Source organism: Rattus norvegicus, chromosome 7, assembly GCF_021556685.1.
Source record: "Rattus norvegicus strain SHRSP/BbbUtx chromosome 7, alternate assembly SHRSP_T2T, whole genome shotgun sequence".
NCBI lineage: Eukaryota > Metazoa > Chordata > Mammalia > Rodentia > Muridae > Rattus > Rattus norvegicus.
The window spans coordinates 138,105,548-138,122,893 of NC_141540.1; the positions used below are offsets into that span (position 1 = coordinate 138,105,548).

At 47.5% G+C, this 17,346-nt stretch overlaps 1 protein-coding gene across 4 annotated transcripts in view; it reads left to right on the plus strand.

Moving 5' to 3' along the window:
• Positions 1–17,346, plus strand: part of Pced1b (PC-esterase domain containing 1B) — a 134,029-nt gene that overhangs the window by 93,045 nt on the left and 23,638 nt on the right. The window lies entirely within an intron of this gene.

The following is a 17,346-nucleotide window of genomic DNA, read 5'->3' on the forward strand; positions in this document are numbered from 1 at the left end:
GTAATCCCTTTCGTAAGTTGAGGATCATCGGTCCTTTGTGCAAGGACTGGGCAGGGGAGGGGTCTGTTTCTTCGTGGAGAAAAATAGGAGGGTGGATATCTGAACCGACGCTTGCCCCTGTGAACACACCATGCTCCTGTTACCGTCACACCTAACCTTAGGTACGGGTGAATGCGTGTGCAGCCTTCCGCTTCATGAATGAGGCGAAGAACAGAGCTGGAGGGAAGACGGCCAAGAGTTATGGCATGGTGCCTAACTGATGTCCTAGGCCAGCCCCAGGGTGGGCTAGGAGGGAGACAGAAAGATAGAGCAAATGCTTTCAAAATAACAGCAGAGGCCCTGGCCAGGGACAGACGCTGACAGGTGCTGACAGGGTTTCTTTGCTGACCTCAAGCTCTGAGGATAGAGTAAAGGCCAGCTGAGATAGAAAGGCTCTAGAAAAGATCCCTGTTTCTTGATGGCCCACATGACCAGGGAACTGGGAAAGGGCCTCATTCTGCCCAGAATTTGAAGTGCCTGCACTGGCCTCAGCATAAATGTTTAGGGGCCGGGAGTCCCTAAGTTCCTACTTAAGATGGGGTGCTGCCACTGGAGACACCGGCCAACAGCAGCAGGCTTACAATGGTCATGGTTAGAGGGTTTAATAGCTAAAGGAACAAAGACCATACAGTGGCAAAAACACCACCCAAACTACAATGAACTGAACAGCATCATGTCTGAGAGCCAGCTCTCTTCACGCTGGGGACAGGAGAGCATCCGCATGACATAAAGAACCCGGAAGTTACCGTGAAGTTAATTTCGAAAAGCTAAGAATCGTTTATAATTTTGTGCTTAGACCGTACAACAGAAATGGAAATGCCTCTGTGATTGCCTCATGAAGTAAGCACACACACACACACACACACACACACACAGTACATAGACACACGTCTTTCTAGACTCAGCAGTGTTTCCCAGGGAGTTAGGTCTTGATTGGTATTTTCAATGGTGTTTTCTTTCTTTTTTTTTTTTAATTTAATTTTATGTTTTACTTATTCAATTTGCATCCCACTCAACGCCCCCCTCCCAGTCACCCACAATCCTTCCCTTCTTCCCCTTCCCCTCTGAGCGGGTGGCCCCCTCCCCGGGTATCCCCCACCCTGGCACTCCCCACAAGGCAGCCCAGCTTGTAGAACGTATCCCACGTACAGGCTCCCACTCCAGTCGTTCAAGACCCACATGAAGGCCAACCTGCACGTCTGCCACATACGTGTGGGGAGGCCTAGGTCCAGCCATGCATACTCTTTGGATAGTGGTTCAGACTGAGATCCTCAAGGGTCCAGGTTAGTTGACTCTGTTGGTCTTTCTTTGTGTGGAGTTCCTATCCCCTTCGGGACCCATAATCCTTCCTCCTATTCTTCCATAAGAGTCCTCAGGCTCCATCCACTGTTAGGCTGTGGTTGTCTGCATGGGTCTGAGTCAGCTGCTAGGTGGTGCCTCTTAGAGGACAGCCATGCTAGACTCCAGTCTGCAAGCATAACAGAGGATCATTAATAGTGTCAGGGACTGGTACTTGCCCATGGGAGGGGTCTCAAGTTCAACTGTGGTTGTTTGATTGATTGATTGATTGATTGATTAAGTACCACAATACAGAAACCACAGGCATAGGAAAGAATGCTGGATCTTTATGTGCTTACAAATCCCAAGTTTGTGTTCTCCTCAATCTAATTTATTTCTTCTCCTGAAGGAAAAAAGAAAGTGAAAAGCCCCCAATTCTGTCTGTTCTAATCAAGGACAGTACATTGTAAGCAGCCACCGAGTCCCTTCCGCCCCAGTAAACATCCCATAACTTCTCTGTCAGAATCATAACAATGCAACAAGGCGGGCAGGCACAGAACCAGACGCTAAGAATAGCCCGCTCCCCCTGGGGACGCATTGATATGCTTTTGATGCCACAAATAGTTCCATTCCTCTAGATAGGGACTTTTGGAGGACTGAACCCAGTTAAACCGCCATAAATGAAGGAGCTGGAAAAGACCAGCTGAAGTGACCACAAGCTTAGGGGATCCTTTGTGTCTCAGTTTCTCTGTTGCTGAAAGGACACTGAGGAGGAAGGATTTACGGGGGTTCACAGTTCAGACCTACAGTCTGTCAGAGTGGGGAGGGCAGTTCGAGTGTGGGAGTTAAGGGAACTGGAGAGGCGGGGAGAGGAGGAGGAGAGGGGGAGGGGGAGAGTGGGAAACCAAAGGAGGAGAAAGAGACAGGGCAGCCCCTGAGAGGGGTCACTGGTGGTCAGAGCCTGGGTCAGATGCTCCCGGGTTCTTGGCATCTTCCTCAAGGAATTTGAAAAGATGTACACTCGAGAAGAATGAGTTTTATTAAGGGTGAAGAGGAAGGACAAATTTTGGATGTACTGCCCTGAGAGGCAGAGGACCCGCTGAGTAAGAGCGCTCCACTCCCAGTTAGTGTTTGGGGTTTCCTTCATGAGGTTCCAGAACAGGAGATTGCTAGCTCAGAGATGGAGGGAGCGGGGTTTCCCATTTTGACTTACAGGCTGAGTAATGGAACCTTTGTTTCTCGCACTAATGATCCATTTATCAATCAATGGAGTCATGTCCTGGGCCCTGGCAAGATGCTCAGCATGTAAAGGTAGTCACTAAACTTGATAACCTGCCTCTAGGGGTTGGGGATTTAGCTCAGTGGTAGAGCGCTTGCCTAGCAAGCTCAAGGCCCTGGGTTCGGTCCCCAGCTCTGGGAAAAAAAGAAAAAGAAAAAAAAGAAAAAAAAAGATAACCTGCCTCTAATCCCTGGGACTCACTCGGTAGAAAGGCGAGAACTGAGTCCTTGAACCCTGCAAATTGTCCTCTGACCTCCATGCACGCACACACAAACGCAGAGTAAGTAAAAAAGGTAATTTTAAAAATATACAAAAGCTCACGTCCTGGTGATTTTTACTTCTTGAAGTTACCGGGGTGTTTTTTATTAATTGCCCCACCCCCACCCCCGAAGGCAGACTCTTATGTAGCCCAGGCTAGCCTCAAACTTGGTGCATAGATGACCTTGAACATTTACCTTTCTACCCCAGCCTCCTTCGCCCTGGGGTTACGTTCATGAGCTACCAAAGTCTGCTATGTTAGTCAGACATGCTTGCCCAGGCAAGGGTGTGTGGTCTCGGCTCTCTCTGGCTTGCTCTTGTGATCTTATATTCTCATAGCTTTTCCCTCCCTGGGTATGATGTCCATGGAGCCTCCGGCAATGGCTCCTAAGAGGATAAAAGGGCCCTCAGCACTGTGCTGAGGGTAGAGATGGCCACTAGGCAGCCCTGGTTCCTGCTTAGGCAGAGCAGACATTTTCCGGGGGGACATGGCCCCCAAGGTTAAAGAGCAGTGTGGGAATGTTTTCAGAATACATTCATAAGTCGGTGCACAGAGTCCACATCAGTCTCGAGTGGGCTCTGACTGGCGGGAGCCGCCCCAGGGCCTCCCACCGAGAGTGCAGATGCAGGTTGGCAGCAGCCAGGTGGAGGAGGGGGTATTTTTAACACTTGTGGAGCTCATGATGCAAATAATAGCCCCGCCACGTCAGATTTCAGGCCACCACAGTCACTTCCTGGAAATCGAACCATCTGCTCTTGCAAGCGTCCTCCAAGCATCTGCCAAAGCAGTCCAAACAGCCCGTTGTCTAGCCCCTCACGGTGAGACCAGCAGATGCTCTTCTCTACACAGAGGTTTGAATGTCCAGAGCTAAGGAAAAAGTACACTTAAAAACCGGAGAAAAACTAATTTCTAGGATTCTCTCCCCCCTTCCACCCTTCCCCCCTCCTTCCCCCCTTCCCCCCTCCTTCCCCCCTTCCCCCCTTCCCCCCTTCCCTTTATAAAACAAATTACAATCCTCGCTCTTATGAGAGAAGCGGTATTTTAGCTGACATACACCTGCCATCCTAACAGCCCAAGGACTGAGGTCGGAGGACTTAGGGGTGGCAGCCAACGGAGGCTACAGAGTTAAGACTGTGTTCTTCTTCCCTTTTCTTCGCCTTGGCACCAGCTAGAGTCACCTGGGAAGAGGGAACCTCATTTGAAGACACACCTGCTGCAGACTGGCCCAGAGGCCATCTTGACAGTTGATTGCTATAGGATCATCTGTACCCTGTGGCGTTCCCACCCCTGGACAGGTGGTCATTCCTGGGTTGTGCAAGAAAGCAATTTGAGTGACCCGCCCGGTGAGAGAGTTCCGTCACTGTCCTCACAAGGACAGACGTCCTGGCTCTGCACTGGATAGGTAGGTAGGTAGGTAGATAGATAGATAGATAGATAGATAGATAGATAGATAGATAGATAGATAGATAGATAGGTGATAGATCCAGAGAACAGTGACATTTACATAAATCTAAGGTGGAGATTTTGCAGACCTGCTCCTAACCTTTAGTCTGTGAATTCAAAACAGATAAACAGTTTAAAAAAAAAAAAAACCCATGCTTTCCCTAAATTTTATTGTTTTTCCTCTGTGTGCACCAAGGTTTTGCCCGCTCTGAGCCCCTGAACACTCTCTCTCCAGCCCCGTGTGTGTGTGTGTGTGTGTGTGTGTGTGTGTGTGTGTGTAGGGGGTAGGGGGCTCATACTGTAGCTCAGACTGGCTGGCTTTGAACTCACAAATTCCCATATCAGCCTCTCCTGCCACGCCCCTTTACGTTAGTGTATTTAAATGTACTTTTCTCCCGCCACTAAGGTGAGCCGTGGATGTGATAATGAATCCAGCATGGAGGGCCACAGACAGTGGGGAACACGTTCAGGATTCTCAGGACCTTCCTCTGTAGTCCAGGCTGGCTTGAAACTCGAGACAGCACCCTCCTGCCTCTGCTTCCTGAGTAGCTGAGGTGGGAGCCATTTCCTAGGTTGTTTTAGGACCAAGGTGCTTGCTGGAGTTGACATCTGAGTGTGCTGTTGACAGGTAAAGGTACGAACAAGGGGGCAGAAGGAGCCTGGCAGAGGGGGACAAACAGAGGATGCCCTCATCATCGTGCTGGGGTATAAATCTCTGCTCTATCTTTTCTGTTGCAAGAAGACACTGAACAGGCAGAGGGCAGAGGGCAGAGGGGGTTAGGATGGTCAGGCAAAGAAGTTCAGAGGTCCGCCCTTTGCTATTACTTGTTCTGTCCCTGAACAGCTGTGTTGTTAGTGATAGCGTACCTTCCTCACCCTGGGCAAGTGAGTGTTGCATCTAAGTGCCAGGCTCCTCGTGCCTTTATCAAAAAATACCTCTCTAGACTCCATTTTCATTTCTGCTGTACATGAGGCCACTGCCGACTTAGGCCTGAAGAGAGCATTAGATTCCCCGCAGCTGGACTCACAGGTGATTGCAGGTGACCGGGCGCCGGGAACCAACCCCCGGTCCCCAACAGCACCCCTTTGCTAGGTCTCTTCAGCCCCAGAGAGACAGCTTCCACCTGCCTCTGTCGCTGGTCACTTGTAGCCCTCCAGTGTCTCTGTGTTGTCTTGCCTGCTGATTGGTTTCCTACCCCCAGAGTCCGGAAATCTCCCTAAGAAGTAATCTAAGCAGACAAGCAAGGCTGTGTTTGTAGATCGTCTAAAACTGTGTTGCCGCTGACCTATGAGGGGCCTGGTTTGTGTCAGTCGCATGCAGACACCATGACCAAGGCAAGTCTTATAAAGGACATTTCATCGTGGCTGGCTTACAGGTTCAGAGGTTTAGTCCATCATCATCAAGGCGGGAGCAGGGCAGCATCCAGGCAGGCATGGTGCAGGAGGAGCTGAGAGTTCTACATCTTCATCCGAAGGCTGCTAGTGGAAGACTTGACTTCCAGGCAGCTAGGAGGAGGGTCTTAAAGCCCACGCCCACAGAGACACACCCACTTCCTGAGGGAAGCATAGACAAACCATCACAGCATCCCTTTACCAGGCCAGGTACAGCCCCAAACCAGCATGCCAGGTTGGGGAAACAGAGAATGCAGACTGCAGTCTCCCTCCCTCCCCTCCCCCTCTCCCTCCCCCTCGTTCCAGGAGTTTCCTGCCTAGCCCGAAGCTGCTCTGTTTAAGAGAAGAGCCTGTGGCCTTGCTTAAACAAATCATTACCGCAAAGCGTCCTCACAATTTAAAAAGAAAAGTCTAACCGAGTGATCTTGAACACACTCGTGTTTACTCAATTTTCAATGGTTGACTAGTCCTTAGAAACCACACAATGCTACACACAGAGGTCTTCCACCACAGAGAGCATCAAATCCAGCAACCATGGGTTTATCTTCAAAGCCATTCCTTTGTGATGCTCGGTCATCGTCTCACTTTTATATTTTGACAAACAATTCCTAACCATGGATTAGGCAGGTTTGTTGATTACAAACGGAACTTAGGATTTTGCTAGGTTTTTAGAGATGTTTTCAGGTGGCGGGGTATGCGTGTGTGAGTGTGTGTGTGATACAAAGTGCCCGGAGGAGGCCAGAGGCATCGGATCCCCTAGAGCTGGGGTTACAGGCAGTTGTGAGTTGAAAGATATGGGTACCACAAGTTAAACTTGGGTTCTCTGCAAAAGCAGCAGGGTGTCTGTGAGTGCTGGGCCATCTCTCCTGTCCCAGAACTTAAATTTTTAATTTGTTTTGCTTTCACTGTCCTTTGATATAAAACTCAATACACTGTTGAGAACGGAGTGTCACAGGGGTGGAGAGAGAGAGAGATTGGGCTTAGCTGGCTGAGGAGCCCGAGTTGTCCAGTGAGCATCAGTGAAGCTGTTTGCGTATGCAGACTGCTTAGCTCTGTGGAACTGGGTCTGTTAGGGCCGGAGTCGTTTCCGCTCAGAATGACCTTCAGGAAAACCCACTAGAGTCTCTCCTTCACACGGAAAGCATGCGGTGTAGGCTGCAGCAGGCTGGAGCTTTGGGGCTGCTCTGACACCTGAGACATCCTGGCACTTTGGTGCCTACTCCATCCCTTGTCCCCTTGTGTGCAGTCTCTCCACAGTCTCCCCTGGCTTACAGGCTGCCCAGAGCTGTTTGACTTACCGCATTACTTTAACACCTACTCTAGGGGTCGGCAGCCAGCTAATATGTCTGCGTCAAGGTGTGACCCTTTCCCCTTGTCCTCATTTCGTCTTCATGACATCCTTGTAAAGTAAACCTCTTCTCAGCTTTATAGGTAAAGGCTCAGGAAGGTCAAGCAATTGGCTCCATTCCCAGAGAAAGTAAAGAGGGAGCCATATTTTACAGGCAGCTACCTGTGGCCGTCCCTGCTGCAGCACCGGCAAACGGGACACCAGGGAACTCATGTACTTCCCTGCGTGCAGTTCTGGCCTGGGGGCCCCTCTTGTGTCATCATCATGTCCCCTTGTTCTGCCATCCCACGGTCACCAGCCCACGTGTCACGCATATCACCGTTACAATGGCGAGAAAACCTGCAATATTGGCAGTTCTGCAAAACCAAAGATTAAAAGGATGGCCTTTATGTATAAGCATTTCTGACCTTTCTTAAAGATACAGATAGACCTCACACCCCTGGCCCACAGTAGTTCATGCGTTGTTCATTAGGGAGTTGTGTTTCTGTCCTTGAACATAAATTGCAGACTAAGGAACACACACTACTATAGCCCTACCAACCACGTTGGGCATCCAGAGAGTCTCCCAGGGTCTAGCCTTGTTTGAGGCTCTTTGTGTTGTTGTTAGTGTTGGTGATGGTGGTGGTGGTGGTGGTGGTGGTGGTGGTGGTGGTGGTGGTGGTGGTGATGGTGGTGGTGATGGTGGTGGTGGTGGTGGTGGTGGTGATGGTGATGTTGGTGATGGTGGTGGTGGTGGTAGTGGTGTTGGTGATGGTGGTGTTGGTGATGGTGGTGTTGGTGATGGTGGTGGTGGTGATGGTGGTGGTGATGGTGGTGTTGGTGATGGTGGTGTTGGTGATGGTGGTGTTGGTGTTGGTGGTGTTGGTGATGGTGATGTTGGTGATGGTGGTAGTGATGTTGGTGATGGTGGTGGTGGTGGTAGTGGTGTTGGTGATGGTGGTGTTGGTGATGGTGGTATTGGTGTTGGTGGTGTTGGTGATGGTGATGGTGGTGTTGGTGGTTGGTTAGTTGGCTGTTTGAATTTCATTTCCCCTGCTTATTTCAGAATGTACCAGGCTGGCCCAGTTCTGACAACCACTCTCCCCCTTGTTGTTTCTGTCTTGATCCTGCTCATCGCTGCCTTTCCTGTGGGGGACCTGACCCTGCTCTCCTCTTTTGACTTTGAATAAGTGTCCTGTGTTCTTGGTACAGGGGGTTGTGCCCTGCCTCTTGTAGGAAAATGTGGCCATGTTCGGTTAAAACTTCCCTGTGAGTCAGACCTAGTGGTACAGGCCTGTAAGTCAAACAAGGCGGGAAGATACCAAATCCAAGTCTGCTTTGGCTGCACAGGGAGACCAGATGCAAAAGGAGAGAGGGGAGGAGGATGTAGCTCGGCCATAGAGGGCTTGCCTGTCAGGTGTAAGACTCTGGGTCCAGTCCCAAGGCTACAACCATCCTTCCTACAGTCCCCACCCTTCACCGCCAATGTAGGCCTGTTTCCCCAGGGCCTTGTAGGTGAGCCTGGGTCTCTCCACAAGTATTAGAACTAGTATAGAACCAAAAAAGGCCCTTGGAAGCCTACTTACACAAGACAAGCCTCTACACAGCAAATAAAACCAATTATTTTTGGCAGACTGTTTGGACTCAGCAATGAGGCTTCTCAGAATATTAAGATTTCCTGCTCTTCTGGGGACAGTGTTCTCTGCTGAAGACTCTCAGATGAGCTGCCAAGAAGAAGGAGGTCTCCCTGGCAAGGGAGTTCTGTATACTATTTAAAGAACGAACCTTACCCAAGAGAAGCAGCACTGTATGGCTAGGGTTTTCACTGAGGACGAGGAAGGTGGCCACGTGGCAAAAAGTAGACAGGAAGCGGAGCTGTGTTCAGAAACAACGCTGGCTACTCGCCCCGCTCGAAAATTCTGTTTAAAGTTATTGAGTTCATCTTGAGTGCCGTGAATTATTTATTAACGCTCTATATTTAACTTGTTAAATGAAGAGTGTGTTCCTGTAAGGGAAGGCCTGTTTCAGTCTACTGCAGACGGTCTTGAGAAATACTTGCAAAACTTAGAGCTCGGTCCCAAGGAAGCCAGTGAGGATCATAGAAAAACGAAAGTTTCCCACTCAGATCATCACAATCTTCGGGCATGATGTTGGCTGAGTGTGGGCTTCTTTTCCTTCTCCATCCATCTGTCTATCCTCTCCTGGCATCTCTAATTCACACAGAGGTGGTGACTCCCTCTGAGCCTGCTAGCCTTAGAGGCTGGGCTATTGGAACTATAGTTACCATGAGTGACAGGCTAGCGTGAGAGCCATCCCACTGTAGTGTATGATCAGATACTGAGGCAAGGCAGAGAGAGAGGGCTAAGCAAACAGACCTCCGTCCGCTAGAGCCAACGAGGATGTTTTATTGGTTTGGAGACAGGGACTCATGTAGCCCAGGCTACATCAAACCTGCTATGTTGCTGGAAATGACCCTGTATTCCTGATTCTACTGTCTCTACCTCCAAAGTGCCGGGGTTAAAGATGTGCACTGCCACCCCGGGTTCTTTGGTCTTATTTTTTCCATTCTTAGTTTCTCTTTCCATTCCATTTTTAGTATGGCTGTGTGTGTGTGTGTGTGTGTGTGTGTGTGTGTGTATGTATGGTATGTGTATGTGTGTGTATGTGTGTGGTGTGTGTATGTGTGTATGATGTGTGTATGTGTATGATGTGTGTGTGTATGACGTGTGTGTGTGTTTGTATAGTGTGTGTATGGTGTGGTGTGTGTGTGTACAATGTGTGCATGTGTTTGTGTGTGTGTATGGTGTGTGTGTGTTTGTGTGTGTATGGTGTGTGTGTGTTTGTCTGTCTGTGTGTGTGTGTATGTGTGTGTGGTGTGTGTGTGGTGTGTTTATGTGTGTGTGTGTATGATGTGTGTGTTTGTGTGTATGGTGTGTGTGTTTGTGTGTGTGTATGGTGTATGTGTGTTTGTGTGTGTGTATGTGTGTGTGATGTGTTTAAGTGTGTGTGTGTATGTGTGTGTATGATGTGTGTGTGTGTGTGTGTGTTTATATACTCACTGTTCACTTTACTATGCCTATATGAATAGTAACAGTTGTTAAACATGAAAGTTGCCTTGTGGTTAGATTTTTTTTTCCTTGAAGTAGATGGCACAGACTAAGCATCGCTAATTCAAAACCCCAGAACTCTTTTTTTAAAGATTTATTTATTTATTATATATAAGTACACTGTAGCTGTCTTCAGACACACCAGAATAGGGCGTCAGATCTCATTATAGATGGTTGCGAGCCACCATGTATTGCTGGGATTTGAACTCAGGACCTCTGGAAGAGCAGTCAGTGCCCTTAACCGCTGAGTCATCTCTCCAGCCCGGTCCTCCACTTACTTGGGCCTCATTTTTCTGATCCATACACTGGAGATAACAAAGGCCTTGAGATGTAGTCTAGATGCTACAAGGAAATCAACTACACACAGTGCTTGATTCGCAGCTAGAGCTCAGTAAGCGCCAAGTATTACTTAATATAATAGCAAAGGAAGAGACTAAAACAACTGAATTCTGTATGATTTACCCGCAAAAGCAAACAGTTGGAGAGTTCTAATCTCAAATGTGAGATTAGTAGGAGGAAAAGGCTGGGTGGAGCCTCATCCTCAGCGTACACAACAGGCCAACCGGTTAATCTGTCTAACATTTATTAATCCTTGGATGAAATAGAAAACTAACAAAGCACACAAACTGACAGTGTATGAAGGAAATCAGAGAGGCCACGGGAGCACATATCTGCCCTCATACATAATAAAAACATAATAAAGACATAGTGTATATGAGAAAGAGAAAAGTTATAAATTACTAATACCAGGCAGAGGGGCATTATAACCTATTTGATACGCGTCAAAAGAACAATACAGCAGAAGATCTCTGTGCGCAGACAGGAGAGCCCCACTGTGTGCAAGTAACTGGAGTCACCCCTTATCAATGAAGTAAAGCGAATTCATCACTGACAGCCTTTCAAAACAGAAAGTACCAGGCCCAGATACGCTCTTGGGTCAAATCTACCGCACAGCGATTGTCTCATCTTTTCCAGAAAACAGAAGCCAAAGGGCCAGGTCCTGACTTACCCTGAGACCAGCGTCACCCTGTTATCAAGAACAGGACGATGAGAGAAAAAGACCCCAGCACTAGTGTCCCTTATAAGCACAGATGCCAGAGTCTTCAGCAAAATACTAGTAAATTAATCCCCACGATGTATACAATAATTACATACCATGGTCAAATAGGTTTGATGAAGCAGGTTCGGGGTGCTCAGAAGTCAACCAGTGAGCCAGGCGTCAACTACATTATCATAATTATCGTACGTGCCTATAATCCCTGCACTTGGAAAATTGAGACGGGGATATCGGGAACTGAAGGTCATTCTCAACTCCGCCGTGAGTTCAAGACCAGCCTGGGCTGCGTGAGACACATCCCACAGTTTATACAGTGCAAGGCATCCATCTCAAAGCTTTGTGCCAGTGAGGCAAGCCCTCTCTGACTGGTCTGTGCCTCTCTGATTTCTTAAAAGGAAAAGGCATTTCGGTGAAACAGGACGTACAGACAGCAAGCAAGCACACGAAGAGACCCAGCATCATAGGTCATTAGGAAATTGCAAACTTCAATATTGATAGACTGACATGCACCCGTTACAATGGCTAAAAATCCAAAGCCCTAACGAAACCAAAGGCTAGTGAGGAAGCAGAGCGACAGAAACTACCCTTGTTGCTGCAGCTGGGAGTGCAAAAGAGGACAACCTCCTCAGGAGGCAGACTGGCTGTTCCCCACAGAGCCAAGCACTGTCTTACATGTGACCCAGCAACTGCGGTTATTGACAAGGCTGGGATGAGGAGGAGGAATGGTGGCCAGGGTTTATTTCCCAGGGAGGTAAGGTGGGTAAGTAGGTGAAACACAAGCGGCGTTCTAGAAATGAAACTCTGCTCTATGGTGCTGTGATGGAAGCTAAGCACTGCCAAACACAGAACTTAAATTGTCTTAATTACGTTCATTTATTTACTTATCATTTATTTATTACGGGGCAGGGTGGAGGTTAGAAGACAACGTGTAGGGTCGGTTCTCCCCCTCCGTTATGTGGCTCCCTGAGATTGGGCTGATGTTGTAAGCTTGGCAGCTAAACCTGACAGGCCACCTCAGCCTCTCAAAAATGCACTGAACATTCTGACACCATGGTTCTCAACCTGTGGATCTCGACCTCTGTGGCAAACCTCTATCTACAACCCCCCCAAAAATTATTTATGTTGTGACTCATAACAGTAGCAAAATTACAATTATGAAGTAGCAATGGAAATAACTTTACAATGGGGGTCACCATAACATGAAGAACTGTATTAAAGGGTTGCAGCTTCCGGAAGTTTGAGAACCCCAGAGCTAGCATGAAGCGTGAATCCCAATGTAAACTCTGAACTTTGGCTAGTAATATGTCCACATCAGTTTGCCCTTCAAACTTGGGGAGGCCAGGGTCACCCTGGTGGCAGAATGGCAGTTACAATGAACACTAGAGTCATGTCACCCTGGGTCTCTAAAGCTGTAGATGGTGTGGGTTATCGATACAGTCCTAACACAGTTCTGTTGCCCTTGTTCAGGATATAAAGCTTATCTTGTTTTTGAAACAGGGTCATAATGCATTACCCAGCCTAGCCAGGAACTCTTCTTGTTTAATTTTTATTTACATTTCTTTTATATGCACAGGTGTTTTGCCTGTCTGTCTGTCTGTCTGTCTATACACCATGTGTTTGTATGATGGCCTCAGAGGCTAGAAAAGGGAGTCAGAACCTTTGGAATTGGAGTTAGAGCTAGTTGTGGGTTAACCTGTGGGTACTTGAAATCAAACTCTGGTCTCCTGCGAGAGCAGACAGTGCTTTTTAACCATTGAGCTCTTTCTCTAGCCCCGATAGCCAAGACTTCTTTAATTGGAATGATCCTCTGCCCCAGCGTCAGGAAGCAAAGGTTTTTAAGTTCATCTGCAGAGGGTAACATGAGTAAACCCACATACTTAGTTTCAAGAATCAACTTGAAACTAAATCTCTAGGTTCTGCCCAGCTGCAAAAATTAAAAGCCACAGACTGATCAATAACCAGATCACTATATTAGTGTTACAAGTACTCAATTATTTATAGTCGCCAAAGTGGCCACACATAAAATTGATTAACACATAGATAGTAAACTATACTTGGGAGGTACCTGGGCTTGGAGAAACGCTTTCAGTGTGTTACAGAGACAAATGAGGGTTTATTAAGGGCTCTGCATATTGAATAGAGGTGTAAATTTGGCCACTTTTTAGGAGGTAACCCCAGGTCAGCATCCATCCCTGCACTGGTGAGACCCTAAGAAATCCTGTGCAAACTCACCTATCAAATCAATGCTGTACTGTAGAAGCACGTGGGATTCCAGTCAGTCTGTGCCACTCTGTCTGTTACCTAGGAAACCATTATTGGGTTTTGCTCTAGCAAGAAGAGCAATGGTAAGTGGAGAGCCATCTCAGAATCCTCTCTTAATGGCTTTTCTAGCTTTACAGGCCTCCGGCTTGCTTCTCTTCTATCCACTGCTCCAGTTTTATCTGGGCCTTCACAGTCTGGACTACTGCTTGTACACATACACACACAAATATACATATACACATACACACACATAAACATACATACATAACACACACATACATATACACATACATACATACATATACACACACATACATACACAATACACATATGCATATACACATATACACATATACATATATACACACATATACAACACACACATGCATACATACATATAGACATATACATACACATATACACAATACATACACAATACACACATGCATACACATACAGACACACAAAAACATGCACAGACACACAAACATACATACACACAGACATACAGACACATACACATGCACATACACACATACATACACATACACATAATACATATACATACATGCATAAACACACACAGACATACACACACATGCACATACATACACACACAAACATAGACACATACAGACACACAGAGATAGACATATAAATACACACATACACATGCAAATACACACATACATGCATATACACTTACATACACACATACATGCATGCACACATATGCACATACATGCATACACATATACATACATAGATGCATACACACATAAATACACACAGACACACACAGACACATACACATATACATACACACAGACACACACAGAGATACATATACACACAGACAGACAGACACAGATATAAGCAGACACATACATACACACAGATACATATACACACAGACACATGCACATGCACACACATGCATACACATGTACATACACAGACACACACATGCACATACACACATGTACATATACACATACATACATGCATATACATACACATACATACACACAGACACACACACACACACTCACACACACACAAAGCAATATCAGCAAAACTCTGAAGTGTTTAGTTCTCACCTGCTCTTCCTGCTTTGTGTTTTGCGCATGCCTGTTCTGAAGCCGGTGTTTAAAAATCAGGTTATTGCTCATGAAACCTTTATCCTCAGCCTTTTCCCTGAAATACCTGGTGGTACCAAAGCTGTATCTCGTCATGAGGTAATCTGTCCAAACAGAGCTGCTGCTGCTACTCTACCACTTAGACGGCACACATTCTGCATAGTGAGACTGCCTCGATACCTACTGTACCAGCAAGGCCAGGAGCCGCTCCCCGCTGTCCCTGACAGGGAGCATTAGTTTCCACTCACCAGCACTGCCCTCCCATGTCTGTGCCTCTCCCATGTGAGAAGTGGGGAAGGAGGACAGGCCACCCATGAGGTTAAGAGGTCGGGTGAGGTAGCAGCGGGTCATAACCTCATACACCCAGAGGGTGATGTGTTCAAGGCCAGCTTGGGGAACTTAGAGTCTGTCTCAAAATACAAAGTAGAAAATGAGCTATGGCTACAGCTCAGTAGGAGAGTGCTTGCCTGGCCTGGCATGGTTCAATCCATAAAACCAATAAGCGCCATGCCATGTTAAGCCAGGCATGGGAACTTCAAGGGCCGAGGAAAGAAGGCTGCAGTGCATTCCAAGCCAACACGGGCCAACCAGGGCTACCGGTGAAACTGTTTAAAGAGACAAGAGATCATTCTTAGAGTGAGTGTGCAGCAGGAGGCCAGCTACTGACAAGTGACCCTGCTGGTCCCCTCTTCCCTCTCCCTACAGCTTTGCGCTCCACCCCACCCCCAACCCATCTGCCTTGCACCTGGGAGTTAGGGTTCCAGGTGGCTCTTAATGGCTTCTCCAGAGATGCCTGCCTCACTCTCTAACCAGTCCTGACTTCTGATGTCTACACATGGGCCGTCATGTTTGTCTCTAATTCAATAATGAGTGCGGTCTGTACACTCTGTGATTCTGCATGTAAAAGCTTCGGAACACCCTGGCTCAGTTGCTCCCTAACCATTTCATGTTCCTTACGGCTTGTGTAACCAGGAACTATCTTAACCAATTAAAAAAAAAGAAAAAGAAACAAATAAGGAAGAAAGGGAGAGGAAGGGGAGGGGATGGAATGGAATGGGAGGAGAAACAAAGAAACAAATAAGAAAGAAAGGGAGAGGGAGGGGAGGGGGAAGGCCTTGGCCATCAGCCAGTGCCTAGTTAGTGTTGGGACAGGTGTGCCTTACTTACTTCTCTGCTGTATTTTTTTTTAACCATATGGGATGAGGCAAAAGGCCTCTTCCCCTTTGTTCAGCCCCCTTTATCAGAAAAAAAAATCACTTAAAAATAAAATATTTGGCAGGGCAGTAATGGGCCACACCTTCAATCCTAGAGGCAGAGTTGAGGCTGGCTTGGTCTATAGAGTAAATTCCAGGACATGGGGATGGGGTGGGGCTGCATCCCTACCCTACCAAAACAGAGGGGAAGATAGGTAGATATTTGGGCAGGATGAGCTGGTACGTGGGGGGTTGGGGGATAGATTGTTGAAATGAGCTGGTACATCTATAATCCCAAGGCTTGGAGACAGGAGGATCAGGAACTCAAGGCCAACAGCAGCTACCTGAGCTCTTGTCTCTAGGGGGGGGAAGAGGCAGACGATGAGGCAGGAGGATCAGCATTCAAAGCTTGGCTACCGAGTGACTTCCTCGTGGGACCGTGCAAGACTCTGTCTGAGGGGAAAATCGGAGTTTGTTTGCTGATGTTTTGAGACAGAAACTCGGGGTTGGGGATTTAGCTCAGTGGTAGAGCGCTTGCTAGGCCCTGGGTTCAGTCCCTAGCTCTGGAAAAAAAAAAAAGAAAAAGAAAAAAAGAGACAGAAACTCATCTTATGTGTGCCAGGGTATCCTTGAACTCATAGCCCTCTTGCCTTGTCTCCACACTGCTTAGAAACAGGTGTTAGGAAAAGGCTTAGAAACCAAGCATGGGCCCATAGAATAAAAACAGTAAGCTTCGGGGGTCATCAATGGCTCAGTGGGTGAGAGCACTTGCTGCCAAGCCCGATGGCCTGAGTTTGATCCTGAGAACTTACATGGTGGAAAGACAAAACTCAAATTCATACACAGTAAGCAAGTAGCTCTTTTAAATTTTTAAAGATTTCTTTTATATGTAGGAGTGTGACGTTCACATGTACGGCCGTGTGCCTGCCCCATGTGTGCCTGGAATCCGTGAAAGTGAGAAGGAGGTGTTAGGTCCTACGAACTGGGGTTATGGATGATTGAGAGCTGAAGTGTGGGTGCTGGGAATTGAACCTTGGTCCTCGGCAGGAAGAAAAATGTTCTCACGACCAGAAAAGGAAAGAGACTAGGCAGAGTGGCACAGCCTTCAATTCCAGCATTCAGGAGGCAGAGGCATGTGGATCTCTGTGTTTGAGGACAGTCTGGTCTAAATGGACTGTTCCAGGCCAACCAGGGCTACATAGTAAGACCCTGTCTCAAAAATTTAGCAAAACAAGAGAAAGGAAAAAAAAATATGTTGCCGTTTAAAGCACTGACCGTGAGCCTTGCCAAAGAAATAGAGGAAACAGTGGGATGTGGACAGGATGCTGCTCCAATTCACCCTTCCTTCCGTGCTTCCAAACTCTAGCGTCCCCATACTACAGAAAGGGAGCCTGGAGAGTTTACCCGGAGTGTGCTGACCCCCGAAGAACCTTGCTTGGTAATGATCATGGACTCCACAGACTCCTCCTGAGAAGCTGGAGCCAGTGTCCCTGGCTTCGGTGTCAGAGGTCTCTGCCAGGCTTTGGAAGTGCTGTTGGCAGTCTGACCTCTCTGTCGCCTCAGTAGGGAAG